Source organism: Cibotium barometz, chromosome 2, assembly GCF_041138505.1.
Source record: "Cibotium barometz isolate CiBa-2024 chromosome 2, ASM4113850v1, whole genome shotgun sequence".
Classification (NCBI taxonomy): Eukaryota; Viridiplantae; Streptophyta; class Polypodiopsida; order Cyatheales; family Cibotiaceae; genus Cibotium; species Cibotium barometz.
Genome location: NC_141047.1, coordinates 43,121,369 through 43,141,369, shown reverse-complemented (window position 1 = coordinate 43,141,369; position 20,001 = coordinate 43,121,369). Strand labels below are relative to the sequence as shown.

The 20,001-nt window shown below is 46.5% G+C and overlaps 1 pseudogene across 1 annotated transcript in view; it reads right to left on the bottom strand.

Moving 5' to 3' along the window:
* Window positions 1–5,517: 5,517 nt before the first annotated feature.
* Window positions 5,518–20,001, bottom strand: part of LOC147641099 (mechanosensitive ion channel protein 1, mitochondrial-like) — a 96,057-nt pseudogene continuing 81,573 nt past the window's right edge. Inside the window, exons 5-10 of the transcript XR_015267780.1 lie at window positions 19,400–19,556; window positions 9,381–9,501; window positions 9,185–9,285; window positions 7,387–7,494; window positions 7,038–7,262; window positions 5,518–5,857 (exon numbers count right to left, since the gene is read on the bottom strand). The product of XR_015267780.1 is annotated as a mechanosensitive ion channel protein 1, mitochondrial-like (transcript). The remainder of the gene's footprint in view (window positions 5,858–7,037; window positions 7,263–7,386; window positions 7,495–9,184; window positions 9,286–9,380; window positions 9,502–19,399; window positions 19,557–20,001) is intronic.

The following is a 20,001-nucleotide window of genomic DNA, read 5'->3' as shown; positions in this document are numbered from 1 at the left end:
GGACCAAGGATATTGCTTTATGGAGTCCCATATTTGAGCTCTGGAAGCTGAAATTTGAGAGGCATACAAGGAGCCTATTTCAAAAATCTCTCCATTGATCATACATTGGATAATCATCCATCGGCCACAAAGATCATTATATGCTACGCAGGGCTGCAGATCATGTCTGGCTAAAATGCACAACCCAGAGAATTGTTCAGATCCTGCATAAAATATATCATATCTTGAAAAGAACCCATGCTGGCCAACAAAAGAATGCTGATTATGCTCTTGCAGACACACAACATCTGGATGAGTATTATTTATATAATGCCATAGGAGCCTCCATTTATGCTGATTGCAGAGGCCCTGTATGTTATAAGAAATACATTTAAGAGAAGCACGCATGAAAATATATACAAGAGATGAGCAGTCCTCAAAGAGAAACGGAGGCATTAGGCCTCTGCCATTGCCACAGGGTCTTGCTGACCCTCAGATTCCAATTCCCTGACTAGATCATCTTCTTCACAAAGTGGAATACCCTTCTTGACTGCATTGACCCATGCCTTTGAGATGGGGCTGTCCGAAGAGGTAGAAGGTTGACCAGGAGATGGAGCAGAAGCATCCCAATTATGAGATTGGAGAGGTCTTTGTTTGAGAGGCACCGTCTTCTTTGCATTCTGCCAACCCTCGTGAGAAGATGAATTATTTTCCACTAGCTTGCTTTTTCCTTTATCCTTGTTTTGAGCTGAATTGGCTTGGCTCCCTGTATATGAACTGAAGGCTTTGCTCCTTTAGCTTCAGTCTTTTCCACATATGTCTTCTGACCTCCTTTATTAGATGGCGGAGGAATGGCAGCTGGAGGAGGCGGATGAAGGATAGAGGGACACTCAGAAGCTAGGTGCCTGAACTTGTGACAAGAGAAACAAGCTCCAGCAAAAATGCCCCATTTCAAAGTGAAATATTTCTTTCCCAAATTAATACCCTCAATCTCAACTGCAATAGCAGAGGGGGTTGGTCTATCAGTGTCCCATAAGATGCAAAAACGATTTTTATTACCTGTGGGACGAGGGGGACAGATCACTTGTCCCAATGTCATCGCTAAGCGTGGAAGCTCTGTTCTCATGTAATCTAGAAAATCAACGACTTCAACCCATACAGGGCAGTGATGTTTGATGAGATTCTGATAGTCCTTATTAGGAGACCAAGGCATGATGTGCACCATTTGACGACCAAAAAATAAAGGGGACATTTCCAGCATCTTTTGTTTTGTCAATGCATCCAAGAGATGAACTTCATAAAATCCTCGGGAGGCAAAATAGACTCCTTCTACATAGCATCCACCTAGGAGAGAATTCACCCATTGTCCCACATCATTAGCCGAGGGTATTTTGCCTGGAAAAAAGATGATGACTGCAGTTTGAGAGAGCTTCTTCAGAGGATGCACAAGAGAAGGCAACTTCATCTTGTAAGTAAGTTCTGGAGCAGGTAGTATCCATTCTCTTCTACTTTGTTGAAAATCCTCATTCAACATGTCAAACACATAGGAAGCATCTTCAGATGAAGAAGCTATGGGGGGCAAAGTTTCCCTTGATTTTCTTTTAGGTTCTGGAGTAAGAGCTCTCTTGACATAATACTTGCTTGTTTCTGCCATCGAGACTAGTCGAATCAGCAGGAATAGACAGATCAGAAAAAAGGGGGGACAACGCTATTTCGACAAGGCAATGAATTGTGATAGAAAAGCCAGAAACTTGTTGCGACAGAAGGCTTGCAGAAATACTACCTTACACAGAAGGGAAAACAGAGACCTGTAGCGAGGCGCGCACACACACACACACACACCCGCACACACACACACACACCCCTACACACACACATGACGCGGAAGAGAGGAAGAGGAGCAGATTGACGATGAGAAAAAAAAGAGAATCTGTGCGCACAGAGGGGACCCCCAGAAGGTCGCGAAGAGGGCTGCAGGGCCGACACAGTCCAGGATGCAGGGCCGACACCACACACACACACACCTCACACACACACACACACACACACACACACACACATGTCAATATCTATTTAGCCTTTCCAAAATACAACTATTCCTACATCTTACGCCATGGGCAAGCACTACTAACAACATCCCACCACCTCGTAATTATGTAGGAGGGGAGAGAAAAATGCAGCAAAATGTAGAGAAAAGTGGAAGGTTTTTGCTCGTGCAGCTGTTCTCATCTCTTTAGATGTTTGCCTTCTTTTTCTTCACAAGGAAGAAGAAGAAGAAGAAGAAGAAGAAGAAGGAGAGGACATGAGAAACAAGATGCGTTTCTTTTTCTTTTTCTTGATATGCATGGAAAGAATAAGACGAAAAAGAAGAACGGCTACTTCTTCTTTCTCTTTTTCTTCTTCTTTCTCTTAACATTCCATAAATAAATTACAAACAATGACATGATGGATTGGAATTTGGAGGAGAAGCTACAATATTTTTAAATGAGTTGTAGATGTAGAAAAGGTCATGAAAAAGGAACACAACAAAAATGAAAAAGGAGCATTGCAAAAATAACAAGCATTCTTCTTCTTCTAGATCATGTTTGTGTTGTTCCTCCTTGCATACATGAAAAGAAGAGGAAGAAGAAGAGACACCTTCTAGATCATGTTTGTGTTGCTCTTCTTTGCATGCATGAAAAGAAGAGGAGGAGGAAGAAGAAGACACCTTGCTTCTTCTTCTTTGCATGCATGAAACGAAGAGGAAGAAGAAGACACCTTGCTTCTTTCTCTTCTTCACATCATTATTAAGAAGAATAAGTAGATATTCTTCTTCACATGCTTTGTGAAGGGAAAAATAAAAGAGAGAGAGAGAGAGAGAGAGAGAGAGAGAGAGAGAGAGAGGGGGAAAACACGTCTTCAACTGATATAAAGTAAATGCCAATGGTTTGAATACGTATACAAGTGTTTTGAATTGTACCAAAGGTTGCTAATCCTCATTTTCAATGACTATAATACGTTATGAGAGCAACTAAAGCATCATGAAAACCTGACAATGGTACGGTTTAACTATAGTAAATATACAGAAAGTTGAAACCTTGAATCTTCACATCATATAAATTAGACACATGTAGTTCTACTAAAAAAACAAAGCTCTAGAGGTCATTTAAAAATGCTCACCACGTCCAAAATTTATTTACAGTGAGTTTGTCATGAATGGAAAGCTTATTATTCTCAGCACAACCAGTCCACATCATGAAACACCATTTTATGCCTATGGATAAATCTCAAGTTGTCTTATGTCCACTTGGTGCCTGGGCCCCACATTTAGACCCTGAAGATCAGGAGTGAGACCCAAGTTTCAACACCGGCAAACTACTCCTCAATCCATCAAAATTGATCGACATGGGCCTGCCACATTGAATAACCACGTATGGGACCAGGACACGGGCATGGCTCCACCATGCTATGGCAGGCATGAGTGTGGGGGGTACTGTCAGAGAACAAAGACTCTTTAATGTGTCGGCTTCCTGCATCACCGGTACAGGCAAGATCTCAAACTAACCACATAGGACGCCGTGTTGGAGATCCGCCTATGCATCAGGGATGGGCATGGCCAGACCTAGCATGCAATCATCACCACGTAGCACGTATGCATCACATGCTGGGTACACACCAGATCAAATGATTCTAGGACTCAACCTTGTATGTTGCATCACCTTGCATGGGTCAGATACAAATTCTCGGAGTGGGCCTCATACGTGGCACGGGTAGACATTCTCATCTGCTCAAACTCGCACTTCGCATGAAGGATGGTCAACCTTCTCCCCTACCCTTTAGCATGGAACATGTCAAGTACTTGAGTGACGAAGATGTCCTTATGTTTTGAGTGAGGACAACCAGGGGGAGCTGTCTTCTGGGGATCCTAGCAAGGTGGACGACAGCTCGAAGACTTCACAACAGAAGATGCGGGACGACTCTAGCAGTGGTTTGGGTGTTGTTCATGATAAGAGTTTGGGGAGTAGGGGCGGCAACTGCAACTGCCACCACCAGACAGGGGTTGTGAAGAGAAGCCCAATGACAAGGCAAACAAAGCCAAGGACACGGGGACAACAACACCCCCCCCCCCCCCCCCCCCAAAAAAAAAAAGCCTAGACCGATAACTTCGATGAAATTGCCATGACAGCCAAGATTGCTGGGTGACGAAAGACCCAAAATTGACCACAAAAGGATGCCAGTGCTGCACACAGATCAATGCCCCTGAAAGCCAGTTCTAGGGAGGGTGCCGGTACTTCAACGGCCTCCTGGAATCCATGGTAGAGATGCATCTCTTGCCACAACCTTGGGTCTTGACACGGGGTTCACGGCACTCATCCCGTGGCAGGCAACGGAGGCATCAATGACTGAGGACAGTAGCACAGGGTATGGTAGCAACGAGGGCACAAATTACAGCTTGACCTGTGCACACGGCGTGAAGTAAACTTCAAGCAAAGAGGGGATGGATTACAGCTCAACCTCGACCTCTGCACAAGGACACCTTGACTTGTGCACAAGGAATGGTCGACACCTTGAGGACAACTCGACCAGCAGGAGGGCGTGGAGGACACCTCAGCTAGCAAGGTCAGATTGAAGCAGCGAGGGTATGATGATGCAGAGCATCATATCGATGAAGATGCAAAAGATGATGGACTGGACAGCATGGTGTTGACGATACCAAGCAGGGAAGACCTGACAGGCAGAGCATGCTACTCCAACTGACGGTGATGCAAATGCCTCTGTGGTTCTTTGTCCAGCTGATCAAGCGATTTCTTACCTTTCTTGCTCATTGCAACTCTATAATTTTAGCACTTGGATGTCACAAGTGAGAGGTATCTTACCATCTCTGCAGCACAGATGGGTTGTTAAGTTTAACATTGAGGCAGCAATTCGTGGCATTTGAACTAACTGCTGCATTATGAAAGTTTTTCTCCCATAGGAGTTGCAGTGCATCCAACCAAGACTACGCATATTTAAGAGATTTTGCAACGTATCATTGCAACAATAGACAAAGGTCCTCTGAACTGGTTTGTATGAGCCCACTCAGGGCTCACACGACTCCACATGCCCTGGGTGGTAGTTGGTGACCACCCACTCTTTTTATGAAAACATACTGCTGCACTCATAAAGATGCATAATTTTTTTCACAAACAGTAAATTCATGTGTATGACATCTCAAGGCTCATTGACCAAAGGGGAAGTGTTACTGAAGGGCAGGATTAAGCATACCTATTTCAGCTTTTACCCTAGCATTAGATTTGCCTTCCTATATCTATTATGATTCAAAACAATTTATCAAACGATTTTACTTCCTTTTCTATCCTGACTCTTTTTTTACCCTCTCTCTATATATACTCTGTTTATGCTACCTCTGCAGTTGAAAGTTGCTGGTTTGGATGAAACAGGGCTGATACACTTGTCTCAAGTGATGCTCCTGCACTGGTCACTATCTCTGCTGCCTTGACCAGAATCTGCTGTTTTGGTGACCACTCACTCTTTTTATGAAAACAAACTGCACTCATGAAGAGCATAATGTTTTTCACAAAAGGTAAATTCATGTGTATAACATCTCAAGGCTCATTGACCAAAGGGGAAGTGTTATTGAAGGGCAGGATTAAGCATACCTATTTCAGTTTTTACCCTAGCACTAGATTTGCCTTCCTATATCTATTATGATTCAAAAAAATTTATCAAACGATGTTACTTCTATGTACTCTGTTTATGCTACCTCTGCAGTTGAAAGTTGCTGGTCTGGACGAAACAGGGCTGATACACTTGTCTCAAGTGATGCTCCTGCACTGGTCACTATCTCTGCTGCCTTGACCAGAATCTGCTGTTTTGCTTTGTAAAAAGCCACAGACTCCTGAAAAAAAAACCCACAATAAAAAAAAAAAAAAAACCAGTTCAGAAGTACAGGGAATTAAAAAAAGGCTCTCCTTTCTCATCAACAATTTCACATTTGTCTTCCGCATTCCTTCTTATCTTCCTTGATGTTTTCTCTTGCTGCAGGTGCTGTTATCAACTAGGATAAATCTGTTGGATTTGGATCTCTATGGATGAGAAGGGGATTTACTAGGACTCTGTAGGGCGCTACTACCAGACATTTGCATTGTCAAGCAGGTTACTACGAAGCAATCCAACACCTGTTTTGGAGAGCATCAGGGAGAAGCAATGCGTGATTCTCCTCTGAACACACAAAAACTTGCAATGAGTCCATCCCTCTCTCACTATGGAAAGCCTTTAAGGTCATCCACGCTCCCAATAGACGAGGCTGGGCCTATGACCCATTGATTGTCAATAGCCCAAATGACACCCATGCACATCACAGATGACGTCATTCCACATGATGGATTATCTGACAATCTCTCTCTGGGAGGTTGTAAGAGACTATCTCAGACAGGACTGAGTCTTCGCCATTCTAAGATAATGGAAACCAAAAATGGTGAAGGGGGCAACTTGATTTGCATCTGTAAAATCCACCTCAGGTGAGGTTCCCACTCTCCATGCCATCCCCAACTTTCCTTCATGCTTGGTCTCCCAAGCAATGTAAGCTCTAAAATCACAAAATCTGACCACCAAAAGGGATTTCATAAAGTGGTGGATTGCATGTTGATCAATCATGGGTCCACCCTCTGCCTTCCAGTCCCTCCCTCCCCAAGCTTCACCCGCACTTTACCACAGGGTGCTTATTCAAATTCTTTGCTGAACTTTCAAGATTCTCCACCATCCTCCAGCATTGCCATGCACTTGCCAACTTCAAAGTCCCATGCACAAGTAAACTTCACCATCAAATATCTCCTTCACACCACTCCTTAAGGCAGCCTTCACTCTAAGGCCTATTTCCAAGGACAGCATTTAAAAACACCCATCTACCTACCATGCTAGAACCAAGCTAACTCTTTTTGTGCTTAGAAAGTCACAAGCATCAAATTAAAACCCAACTATCCAGCAATTCCAAGTGAAAATAATGCTGGGATGAGTAAAAACTCTACACCCGTTAACTAAGCTGCTAAACAATAGTGCCCAAGAGAACAAGAGGGAACCTTTTCTTTGAGGTAGCAGAGCAGCTCTAGTTCCAGTCCATGGGAGCCCATGGCCTTCAAATAGCAAACTGGCTTAGTGCCGTGTTCGAGATCAACTTTCGGGTGGTTGACAAGGTACTCCGTGATCTCATCTGTGATCTTGTCAACAAGCAATATGTCCTCATTGCGCAACTTAAATACTGCCAATAACTGTCTGCATTTTGCCCTCGAGTAGTTTATTATGACCTACAACACAAAGGGTAGCACAACACTAGGAATTGTCACTTGAAGGACATGTTAGCTTGTAGCTCTGAATCTTTCGAATAAGAAAGAAGAGAGACTTCAAACACTGTATGAGATTTTGGATAACCTCATTCACGATTGCTTGGTTTGGAACGAGGACAGGTGATCTGTCATGCCCAATTAGTTTTGTATGGAGAAAATCTATATCCTCCACCCACCCTTCAAAAGACTCGGCCTGCAAAACAGTTGAACTTCAGTTTGAGGAGAAATTTGAAAGAAAGAATGAATAAGAATATTCCAAAGCAAGGTCTAGTATGCAATGGTTATTCTCAAGTCTCTGATGTACCAAGGCAAAAAATAAAAAATATTCAGTAAATGCAAGTCACTATCTTTGAGAAGAGACTGCTTGTAAACCATCCTTGAGTTTGTTTCTTGATTCTCATACATGGATGCTTTAAGCTTCTCAGCCATATCCTGCCCAATTGTGTGCCTATCAAAGGCATTCTGCATCACTTAAATTACAATGGCATGGGTGATGAAGGCGGGTTTGGGCCAATGAGGTCATAACTCAAGTGGTAAAGGTGTTTGTCTAGGACCAGGAGGTCCTGGGTTTAAAACCCCACAAGGTGCTTCCTTGGCAGCATCACCTACCGGTGGATAATAAAGGGCCTAACGATAACTACGGGAAGATCTTGGACCTGGGGGGAAAAAAAAGCCAGGTTCGGTCATGCACTACAAAGACGATGGCACTGGACTGGCTCTTCATCTATCACATCCGCAGATGTCCGTCATGGCAACCCACCATGTACCCACACCCCCTAGCTTGTCATAATTTCCCATGATTCTCGCTAGGAGTTGATCAGCAGTATAGCAGCAGGGAAGATTTGGAGTGCATGGTACTGCAAGACCATCAAGGGCTTAACGACACCTTCTGCAGAGGTAATCTATGCTATTGAGATCGAGACCACTCTTCACTGGCACTAAGAGCCACTAAGAGCACATTCAGGGTTCCTCCCGCACTATGCAGGAGAGGTGGTACGTTTTTCTGCGCACTTGGATCCCTAGCCCTTTCTTGACAATAGGCAAGTGTGCGGCATCGTCTGGCCAATGTGCTATTCCTTCCCAGACTGGCAATACCAGCCCTTTGCTTAATTGTCACAAAAATTATCACCATCAGCAAGTTTTTGGGGTTGTTCACAGTGCGGGGATGAGAGCCACCACCTAGGGCGATCTGCCCATTAGAGAGATCGCCCATCTTCAGAAAAGTTTGAACCTGTTCTAGGCAGCTGAACAGTCCCATAAGGTCCCACCCACACATGTGAAAACACTAAAAGAACAGGAGAAATGCATTTTATTTAGCCCATGCCTGATAGGATAGAGGCCAACAGCAAGTCTACAACTTCCCCTTTCAGCTCTGGCCCCTTTTCTAACCATGAGCTAAATCACATGTCTCTCTCGACAACGATGGTGTTTGCCAGCTCCAAATTAACATGAGACTGGCCAGCCTGCCAATGAGGTGGTAGCTCAAGTGGTGAAGCGTTTGCCTTGGGACCAGGAGGTCCTGGGTTCAAACCCCCACTAGGTGCTCCCTCGGTGGCACCACCTACGGGTGGAAAAAAAGTGCCTATAGCGGTGAAATGCACGGGTGGTGAAAAAACAGTAACTATGGGAGGGGGGGAAAAAAAGACTGACCAGCCTTGTGATGCATGAGAAACGTCATGCTGAACCTCGTTCAGGACAAACCAAGGGTGACCAGAGGGTCAAATTAAATTGAGAATTCCAATTAGTAATGCTTGGTCTAGATGCTGAGAGGGGGTTTGGCACACATGTAGGCACCTAGACAGACTTGGACAAGTGCCTCTCATTCACAAGCATGACATTTAGGCCAATGTAAATTGCCATAAAAACATCATTTCAGCTCACACCTTTACTTTATCTCCGATCACAAAAGGCCGAGTTATGAACAAGAAAGTTCCTCCTAAGAAGTTTCCCACAATCTCTTTCGCCGCAAGGCCCACAGCAATACCTATGCCAGGCAAAAAAAATATGAGTAATCTATCCTTCGATTCCTAATAAAAACAAAAACAAGGAGTATATTTTTCAAGGGCTTCCACTACTTACCAGATACGCCACCTATTGCAAGTACAGATCGCAAAGCAAACCCAGAAACCTCTCCAATGCAGGTTCCTGCTATATAGTACATCGAGAGTGACAACACTTTGTCGAAGGCAATGAATTGTGGCTGTGGTGAGAAAGAACATGCCAGAAAGATTTGCAAAATGTAAGGAACCACGGCATGGGGAGAGAAAGAAAGAAAGTTAGTGTCTTCAAAAGACTCAAGGGTCTATGAAACTAGACACTAGTACAAAATATCCATGATAATACTGATCCATGGGTACTGAAAACTGGAAAAAGAAACTAGCTACCTATATTATGAATATGTGTCGATGAAAAGGTAGTGCAGATAGCCATGTGGCTAATATGAGAGGGAGAGAAAGAAAGAAAGAAAGAAAGTTATATTAACATCTACGGAAGACCCCAAGGGCCTATGAGACCAAAAGTAATACAATGGTACCATGGATATACTGAGCCATGGAAAACTAAAAGAAAAAGTAAAATGAAAACATCTGATAGTACATGTAATCAAGAGAGAAATGAAATGATATATTAACGTCTTCAGAAGGCCAAAATGACCTATGAGACCAAAAAGGTTACAACAATTGGTGGATCTGATACAATGTCTGTGTAAGAAAAGCTAAAAACAACTAAACAACTACCTGAAACTGAAACAACTATGAGGAAAAGTACGGTACTAGGAGCTCCTAATGGATAACATCTGGGAGGAAAAGTACGGTACTAGGAGCTCCTAATGGATAACATCTGGGAGGAAAACTCCAGCGACAAAGGTAAGCATCATACACATCACTATCCAAAGATGTCTCTCATCGGTCGATGGCGGATATCCTCAATGTCCTCCATGGTGAGTACTCTGACTGGATGTCTCCCATGCTGTGCTAGTATGGTCCTGATCCTCTGTTGTAGTCTCCGCCGGTGTCGAGACGGGCCTCTCATCTTGGGGCGCTTGGACCGCCCCAGCTCTATAGCCCAATCAATCAGTGTACCTCTGGTGCGGCTATACTCTCGGGTTATTTGCAATGCCTGCTGGCCTGATTGCTCAATCTCTGGTCGAAAGAAGTCTATAATCTGCCTCTGTAGGTGTCTCTCCCTCTCTGATCCCCTCCCTCTCGAGAGACCCTCTCTATGTCTACGAAGCTCCAGCAAGTATAATCCGAGGCATCTCTGATCCTGGTATCTCATGACTCTAGAAAGTGGTGCGAAACCCTCTCTAAACAGGCAGTGAAAACGCCCTCGTATCTCATAATATACTGGACAGTGACATATGTAATGTAACTCTGTCTCTGGCTCCATCTGGCATAGCTGACAAATCTTGGCCTCAGCTGGTACTCCTCTGAATCTGCCAGTCTCAATCTCTAGCTGGTGTGAGGATGTGCGCATCTGACCAATAGCACACCATACCCCATGAGAAAGATGAGTATCCATGTAGCTGGGTCTAATCACAAACCCATCCTCCGTGAGCTGGAGAAGATGATCTCTATAGAAAGCCATCTTCGTACCAAGCTCGTGTGTCGGCTGTATCCATGTCCTCCTAGTGTCCAGCTGAATCAAGTCCTGCCTGATAAGTCTGGTAATCTCTGCCCGTGTGAGAGAGAGGGAGGGTGCATCCAGGGACTACTGAAATGGAGGTAGCCTGTCCATACTAAAGCCATGCAGCTGGAGCCAAGCTGTCATCTGTGCATACCAACATGATCCGTCTCCCTATGATGCCAACTGTCGTGAAGACTCCAGGGCTAAGCGAGCATATCTGTCTCTAGGGAGAGCCCAAGTGCTATGTATAAAGGAGACTGATCGAGTGAGTGCCTCTACTACCAATGGGGGGGCAGCCATCTCTGCACGGATAATATCATGTGGTACGGAGGCCTTGGCCCTAATCATCCGGGAAATCATAGAAACCAAGGGCCTCTCCATACGTCTCCATCCATCAATGCTACCAGCTCGACTGTGGTGATCCACTGAGGGTCCCCATATCTCCACTCCATACAGCATGGCTGAAGTGACCAAAGTGTCAAAGAGCCAGAGCTTTGTTCAAGGTTCCTGAAACTGAACTTGCGAACACATCCTCTCTAGTCTCCCCAATGCTACATAAGCTCTGGTCAATTTGGTCTTCGCTGCTCTCCTCAAAGAAAATAGTGGGCCACTAAAAACCACACCAAGGTAAGTATATGCATCTGTATACTCCACTGTCTCCTGACCATATGTAAAGGTGGGTACTGACCTCCTAACCCACTGTGCTGTGGTGTTAAACACCATCACCTTAGTTTTACCTAGGTTAACAGACAATCCACTGTCCTGTGCAAACGTGTGCAATGCATCCAAATGATGCTGCACCCCCTCTGGAGAATCTGAGATCAGCACAATATCATCAGCATACAATAACAGCGGAATCCATGTCCCTGCTAGCTGTGCTCCTCTGTCACCCTCTTGCTCTACATAGTCCAAAACCTCATCCATATACATCCCAAATAAGGTGGGAGAAAGGGGGCAGCCCTGTTTCACCCCAATAGTGGAGTGAACCATCTCAGATATACCTTGAGTAGTACGTACCTGCCCCACAACTGTCTTGTATAAAGCCATGATTCCCCAAATCAGCTCTGTGGGCACTCCCATCTCTTGTAGTCTGCGCATCAGTCTGGCTCTCGGTACTGTGTCAAAAGCTTTGCGGAAATCCACAAAGCAACAATAAATCCTCCTGCCATATAATCTGCCCTCCTCAATAATAGCTCTGAGTGTCAAGATATGATCAAGAGTGGAGAAACCTCTCCTGAACCCTGCCTACCCTGATGCACGTATGCCCTCTCTCTCTGCCCATCTACTCAACTCCTGCTCAAGAATAGATGCATATAATCTAGCCAATGTGTGACCAATCATGATGGTACGATAATTCCCAGGAAGCATGGGATCCCCTGACTTGAAGATAGGCACAATCGTGGACATATTCCAAGTCTCAGGAAAACCCTCACACATGGCTCGGTTAAACATCATAGCAATAAGCTCTGCAAGCATATCTCTAGCATGAATAAAGTGCTCTGCTACCAAACCATCATGATCATATGCTCTCCCAGTCCTCATCCTGTCAATAGCTTTCCTTACCATCTCAGCAAAAAAGAAAGCACATGTCTCTGGGCATGGCTCCGATGGGTCTGGCAGGGGCGGCTGTCCTGGTGCTGTGTACAGGGATGCTGCATACTCACCTCAAATCTCTGTGGAGGTAATGGCTGGTGATGGTGAATGCTCATGGAATAGTCTCCATGCCTCGCCTGAGTCCTGACTCATAAATAACCGATACAAATCCCTCTCTAACTGAGCAAGATAAGCCCTCTTCTTCCGTCGCACTAGGCGCCGGAAGGTAATCCGTGACTGTCTGTGAGTGGTAACACCCATGAGCACCTCTCTCTGTAATCTGATCCTCATCTCTCTGCACTCCTCATCATACCAACTGTTCTGGGGCATGTTCCCAGATCGTCTTCGTGTAGGCTGACTATGGGGATATGCCTCTAATGTTGCAGCATGAAGCGTCTCTATCAATATCTGAGTAAGCTCATCTAATGGCCGTCCGGGCTCCTCGGCACATAAGCGTCTGTATATCTCGTCCGTGTACACGATGTCAGTCTCCCTCGTAAAAGTATAATGAGTGTGTGTGGAGACCTGTCCCAATGGAGCGGTGCAGAGTGAAGGACAAGATAGCTTGATCCACTGCTACTCCAACTGGCCTAGTGCCTACCATAAAATCCTGAAAAGAGGGAATGAGAATGGGCTGAGCCATAACATAGTCCACTGTACTAGCACCATGCCGATGTGGAAAGTGAGTGAAACCGCCCACTGTCGGGAATCTCTGTAGGCCATTCAGGATGGCCAATCCATGTGCAGTCCCCATGTCTATCAAATACCGCCCATACACTCTATGTTCCTCATCCTGTGAGAGTCTAGATAGGCCCATATCCGTGACATCAAGCTCCCTCAACATCTCCTCTGAGGTATCATAAAATACTGTCTGGTTATGGGCGGTCCTGGCATTGAAGTCCCCCAAGAGAATGATGACACCATCCCTGGAGAACTCCCAAATGTCATCATCCAAAATAGAAAAGGGAGACTGCCCGCTAGGTGATGCATACACTGATGTACTAGGAGCAAAATAGCATATAGCAATGTAGAGATATCTGCCCGTCTTTGCCCTCAATCTAACCCACATGTACCTAGCCTGCTCATCTCTGCGGACTATATGTATCAGTGGCTGTAGCTCCTCTCTAAACAATACTGCCACTCCTCCTGAGCCTCGTCCTCTATGCTCTGAACGAGTCTCCTGTCTACAAGCTGCCCCCCATCGGTATCCACTAACATGTGGCATGGACTGTCCAGGAGCTTGATGCGTCTCACAGTAGAAGATGATGTCCCTCCCAGTGAAACTATCCTCAAAAGTCCCTACATCAAGGCGTAGAGATCCATTACAATTCCAAGTAGCAACTTTGAGTGTAGTCCCATAGATCTCGCGCCGTCATGAAGAGCGCCTCTCTATAATCACCACTCTACCATCTCTATAGAAGGCCACTTTCCCTTTCTCTCGGGCTGCCCTTATCTCGGGCATAACTTCTTTCATGTGGGCAAGTTGCGAGAGTGTGAGGTTATCTCCAAGAAAGTGTAGGACGTCTCTTCAAGAAGTCCTTCTTCGCTTCCATGGAGGGGAAACGAATGATAAGTGCTCTCTCCTTAGAAGATTCGCCACTACCTTCTCTCTTCTTTCCCACTCTCCATGCCTTTGTGTGCGTGGCTTCAATGCCCATCATAGAGAAGAGCTCCTTGGTTTCCCCTTCCGCATCATCACGGTCTTTTAGACCGGACACTAGTACATGTAAGGCCCGGGTCTTCCTCCTTTGCTTCTCTTCAAGGGTCATGTTGATGATGGTGGGAGTGGGGATGGGTGGCGATTCTTTACCTTTCCCTTTCTTGGCGACCTCGATCCATTTCTCCGCCTCGTGCATCTTCTTTTGTGTCTTTGTGATCACCTCCACCCATGAAGATGTCTTCTCTTTATGTTGCTCCTCCTCTCGAATGATTCTCATTTGTTCCTTGATGGTATTCAGCTCTTCAATAAAGGAAGGCTGAAATTTTCCATCCTCAAGCTTGCTTTTTGAAGTGGCTTCCTCCTTTTTGAGGGCTGAGATTTCAGCCGCTTGACTTTTAGCATGCAATTTGGCCTCCACTAGTTCCTCCTTTAAGGCTGAAATCTCAGCGTCTTGCTTGGAAGATCTCTCTTCGAGCTCTTGGATTTTGTCAAATCCCTTCTCGAGTTTGGAGAGGCGGTTTATGATTGCGGTAACAGAAGAGTCGACCATCTTCTTGTTTTCTTTGATAATTGTGCCGAGCTTGTCCTCCACCTTCACGAGCTCCTCTTTAAACCCGGTCTTGGCCATGACTTTTTGCAGAACTTCCCACAGCCAATGGACTGAAAATTAATCCATGACACCAGCGCGAAACAGCAACAACAGAGAGGGGGGGGGGGGTTCAAGTCATGTAGGGGAAAGGGAAAGAGAGGAGATTTAGTAGAGAGAGAGAGTTATGTTGCTACCTTGGGGGCCCGAGGAAGGGTGGGTGGGAACAGGGAGGACGAGGAGGCGGAGGCAGGCAACGAAGGACTGGGGCACAGGCAGGCAGCGGGAGAGAGAGCGAAGGGGGCGAAGGGCAGGCAGCAAGGACAGGCAGCGAAGGGGGGGGGGGGCGCAGGAGGCAGGCAACGGGAGAGAGAGCGAAGGGGGGGCACAGGTAGACAGGTAGCGAAGGGGGCGAAGGGCAGGCAGCGGGGACAGGCAGCGAAGGGGGGGCCGCCGCAGGCAGGCAACGGGAGAGAGAGCGAAGGGGGGCGCAGGTAGACAGGTAGCGAAGAGGGGGATGAAGGGCAGGCAGCGAAGGGGGGGGGGGGGGGGGGGGGGGGGGCGCAGAGAGAGAGAAAGAAAGAAAGAAAGCTGTCTTAACGTCTACTAGAGGCTGAACTCGACTTATGAGACAAATCAATGTACAATTGTCAATGTCTTCTGGATGTCCAGAAAAAAAAGGACAAAATGAACATGAAATAAACTATGAAAGTACTGAGCTAGTGGGGGGGTGTGATGGATGGAGCACTACTGCTAGAGGCTCAGTATGCAACCTATATGCGCAGGGTATACAAGAATGCAATGCAAATCTTTCTAGCTCCAACCAGTACCATAATGGGGGTGTAATATGTGATTAGGCGATGGTGAGGCAAAAATACCTCGGAGCATGATCTCTGGGTGTGAGTGTAAGTGAGCTAGCCGCTCCTGGATATGGTGCTGATGTCGAGCCTGTATATCTGTGATCTCCCTCTGATGTAGTCTGGGAGTCTGGTAGCCTGGTGCTCTCGGTCTTCGTCTCGCTCGGAGGTCCAGAGCGTGCTGAAGTGTAACCCCCTCCTATGTGTCAGAATAGGCACTGGATAGATCTCTGGAAGAAATCAATAAGCTGGAGCTGGAGCCGTCGCCCACCTCTCCCTGTGGTATGAGTCCGTAGCAGTGTCTCTCTGTGGCGTTGTGTCTCTAGCAAGAACTGGCCAAATCTGCGCTGGTCCATCGACTCCATGATTTGGCGGAGTGAGGGATGTCCACTGAAGATGGTGGTGTATCTCTCTCTAATGACACTATATGCTCTGCATCTGCATACATAATGTTCCCGACTCTCAACCTCCTCCTGGCATAGTCTGCATATCCTTTCTGCTCTGGGGATCCATGCTGCCCTACCTGCCTCAATCTCTCAAGCTGGTGTGATGACACTCTGAGCTGGCCAATCACCACTTGGGCACTGTGAGGCATGTACACATCCATGTATCCAGGTCTCTGTATGAATCCATCCGCTGAGATATGCATAAACTGATCTCTGTAGTATAGCATCTTCGGCGGTAGAGGCTGACTGGGTGTAATCCAAGTCTCTTGAGTGTATCGTTGCCATAAATCCTGCCGAAGGACTCTGTTCCTCTCATTCTCACTGTGAGAGAGCTGGATGTGTGGTGCATGTATATCATACTGGAAAGGTGGCAGGTGAATGCTTAGTGAGCCACTGTATCATCTGTGAATACCATGATCTCCTATCTCCACTCTCTGCGAGCTGCCTGGACACCTCAAAAGCTCTATGTGAGAGTAGATTTGATGGCATATCTCTGATCCTCTGAATGAAGCAAATCGTCTGGAAGAGGGCCTCTCCTAGCATAGGAGGTGCAGCAAACTCCGTCCGGACAATGTCATGTGGGACGGAGGGTTTGCTGCGGATCATCCGTGAGAGCATGAGAATTTGAGGCCTCTCTTTCTAAGACCATGTGGAGGTGGCGAGCCCAGGTGCCCATATTGCTACAGCATACATCAAAGCACGGGTGACTAGTGTGTCAAACAACCACCCCTTCGTGCGGGGTTCCTGGAAGTGTGCCTGATGACACTGTCTCTCTAGCATGGCCAGAGCTGCATACCCTCGTGTGAGTCTATCCCTGGCTACCTGTGCCATAGTAAATCTTCCTGGCAGAGCCGCAAATGTAATCCCCAGGTACACATATGAGTCTACCACCTCTAATTGTCCTCCTGCTAGTGTGAAGATGGCCTGTCGTCGAACCGGCCCTGAGGTGTGGAAAATCATGGCCTTGGTTTTCCCAAGGTTCACTGTAAGCCCCCTCTGTGTGCAGAAGTCATTGAGTGCATGGAAATGGTGTTGTAGTCCCATCTGCGACTCAGAGACCAGAATAATATCATCTGCATATAGCATAATGTGGACTGTGGTACTTGAGATGTCTACCCCGTCCCCACCACCGTGACCAATGAAGTCAGCCACCTCATTGATGTATAGCCCAAATAGTGTAGGAGAGAGTGGGCATCCTTGCTTCACACCTATGGTGCTAGCAATAACATCTGATAGCCCCCCGGGGCATCGTATGCGCCCGAAGACCTGCTCATATAAAGCATAGATGCCCCAAACCATCTCTGATGGGATCCCCAATGACTGTAGGCGCTGGAAGAGTCTCTCTCGTGGCACCGTGTCAAATGCTTTGCGGAAATCCACAAAGCAGCAGTATAATCTCTCCTCCCGCGCCCCAATCAGACATCTCAGAGTGAATATATGGTCAATAGTGGAGAAAGCTCGTCGGAATCCAGCCTGCCTTGGTGCTCGCAGTCCCTCCTTCTCTGCATATGAGCTCAACTCTGCCTCGAGTACTGTGCCATAAAGTTTGGCCAATGTATGACCAATCATGATAGTCCTGTAGTTGCGAGAGAAGTAGCATAGAGCAATGTATAACACCTTGTCTGCTGAGAGCTACAGTCTAATCCACATGTATCTAGCCTCCTGGTCACGTGCTACCACCTGTAGGCGCTCCTGTAGCTCTCTACTTTGGGTAGCCCCCTCTCTGGGCTCTGGTGCGTCTCTGTAAGTAGTATGATGTCCCGTCCCTCCATGACCTCCTCCATCCTCCCAGGATGTGTCCAAAGTGCTCCATTGCAGTTCCAAACTGCCATGTGTATCTGTGAATCTGGATCCTCCATAGCCGATGTCCCATAGGCCGCCTAGCGCTAATCGGTGGCCTTGCCATCGATGATGACACGGCCATCGCGATAGAGTGCTCTCCTGCTCTCTTTCCAGGCCTGTAGGACTCTCGGCATGCATGTTTTCCTGTGTTCTATCTGCATCCTTGTAAGGTCGCCATCCAAATAGATGGGATCTCCCTGTAATCCTCGTAGAATCACCCTTTTTCTCATGAAGGTGACCCTCTCCGTCTCTCCTGCAAACTGTAGGATGACGGGCTCGCTTGCGTGTTAGAGTCTTTCCCGGCTCTCCATGCTTTGGTGAAGGGGAGAGGGTCCTCTTCCCTATAGCCGAGCTTCATGCATAGAAGCTGTCCATCTTTCTCGGGAGTGGAGTCGGGTGTCTCGGCTATACTTGTGATTCGAATGTTGAGGCGGCGGGTATGCCTCATCTTCTCCTCCTCAATGGTGGTGTGAATGATTTGGTGTTCTTACCTTCGAGTCTCCTCCCTCACTTCTTTACGGATGTTCTTCTTCACCACCTCAACCCATCCTGACTGCTTGGCTTCGAGTTTTCCCTCCATGTCCTTTGTGATCTCCTTGTCCTTTGTGATCTCCTTGGAGATCTCTTCTTTGATGGCCGTGAGAGTGTTGTCATTGATCTCCCCTTCTTCCTTCTCGGTGTTCTTGACGGCTACCAATTCCACTTTCAATGCACTCACCTCCTCCTTGAGTGCTGTGTTCTCTTGTTCAAGGTCCGTGACCCGTGCTTCGAGGGCCATGATGTGCCGGTGTAGTTTGTTCTCCACCTCATTGAGGTTGGAATCAGATGTCTTCTTGTTCTCCTTGATTAGTGCCTTCATTTCGGTCTTGAGGGCCTCGAGCTTCTCTTGGAGACTCGGGGCCATTCCTCGAGATTACTCTGCAGCCCTTCCCACAGGCAGGGAGGAGAGAGAGAGAGAGAGAGTTATGTTGCTGCCTTGGGGGCCTGAGGAAGGGTGGGTGGGAAAAGGGGGGCAGAGGCCCTAGCGGGAAGGCAGACGGGCCAGCATAGCGAGCCAGCCCACGCGGGAGAGAGGTGAACAGTGAAGCGAACAGAAGGCGGCGAACAGCGAAGCGAACAGTGAAGCGAAGAGAGAGAGAGAGAGGTGGGAGAGAGGGCGGCGAACAGCGAAGCGAACACACACACACACACACACACACACACACACACACACACACACACACACACACACACAGAGAGAGAGAGAGAGAGAGAGAGAGATTGAATATTATATTAACATCTACAAAATACCAATGGGTCTATGAGACCAGAAATCTTACAATGAATCCACAAATTAACTGTATCATGGAAAAAAGAAAAACAAACTAGCTACCTAGATAGAACCATCATGCTACAAGGACCATGTTACAACTTTACGAAGTAGTCCTGCAATGTGTAAGACATGAAGGGGGGGAGGAAAGAGAGAGAGAGAGAGAGAGAGAGAGAATCACCGCATCAGCTTTGTTTTGAGATATGAACCTTTCCAGTACCAGTCCCTTCCACCGAAACAAGAACCAAGTGACTATAAGGATGACTCCTACTGATCGAACTTTCCCAATCATGGGGAGACTAAACCTCAGCTTAAAGAATGGTCCAGCCACATGCAACCTGTGGTAGAGAGAAACAACTCTGTGTGTAAAGCTTCACACCGTCCTGCCCATTCTCAAGAGAGGTTGTAAGTGAATGACAAGACCAACATTATCAACATCAATCATACTCCTGCCCATGTAGATACATGTTATCCAGCAACAAACTTGTCATGCATTTATGATAGTATACCAATAGGCCAGACCAAACATCCTAAAGATATAGATTTTTCACACCAATTCTGAAAAATGAAAAATTCAATAAAGTAAAGTAAATGTCATGTGTCAATGGCTTGTCAATACATTGGAGATAGTGACAAACATCCAGAAAGGGTCAATCATGTCTTTTAGACTCTCAAGGCCAAACATGTAACGACCTTAGAAAGGACATCTCAATAGAAAGCAAGTGTGAAGAAGAGGATAGTAGGATTAGTGTTTGTAATAGACTCCATTCGAAGCATCATGAG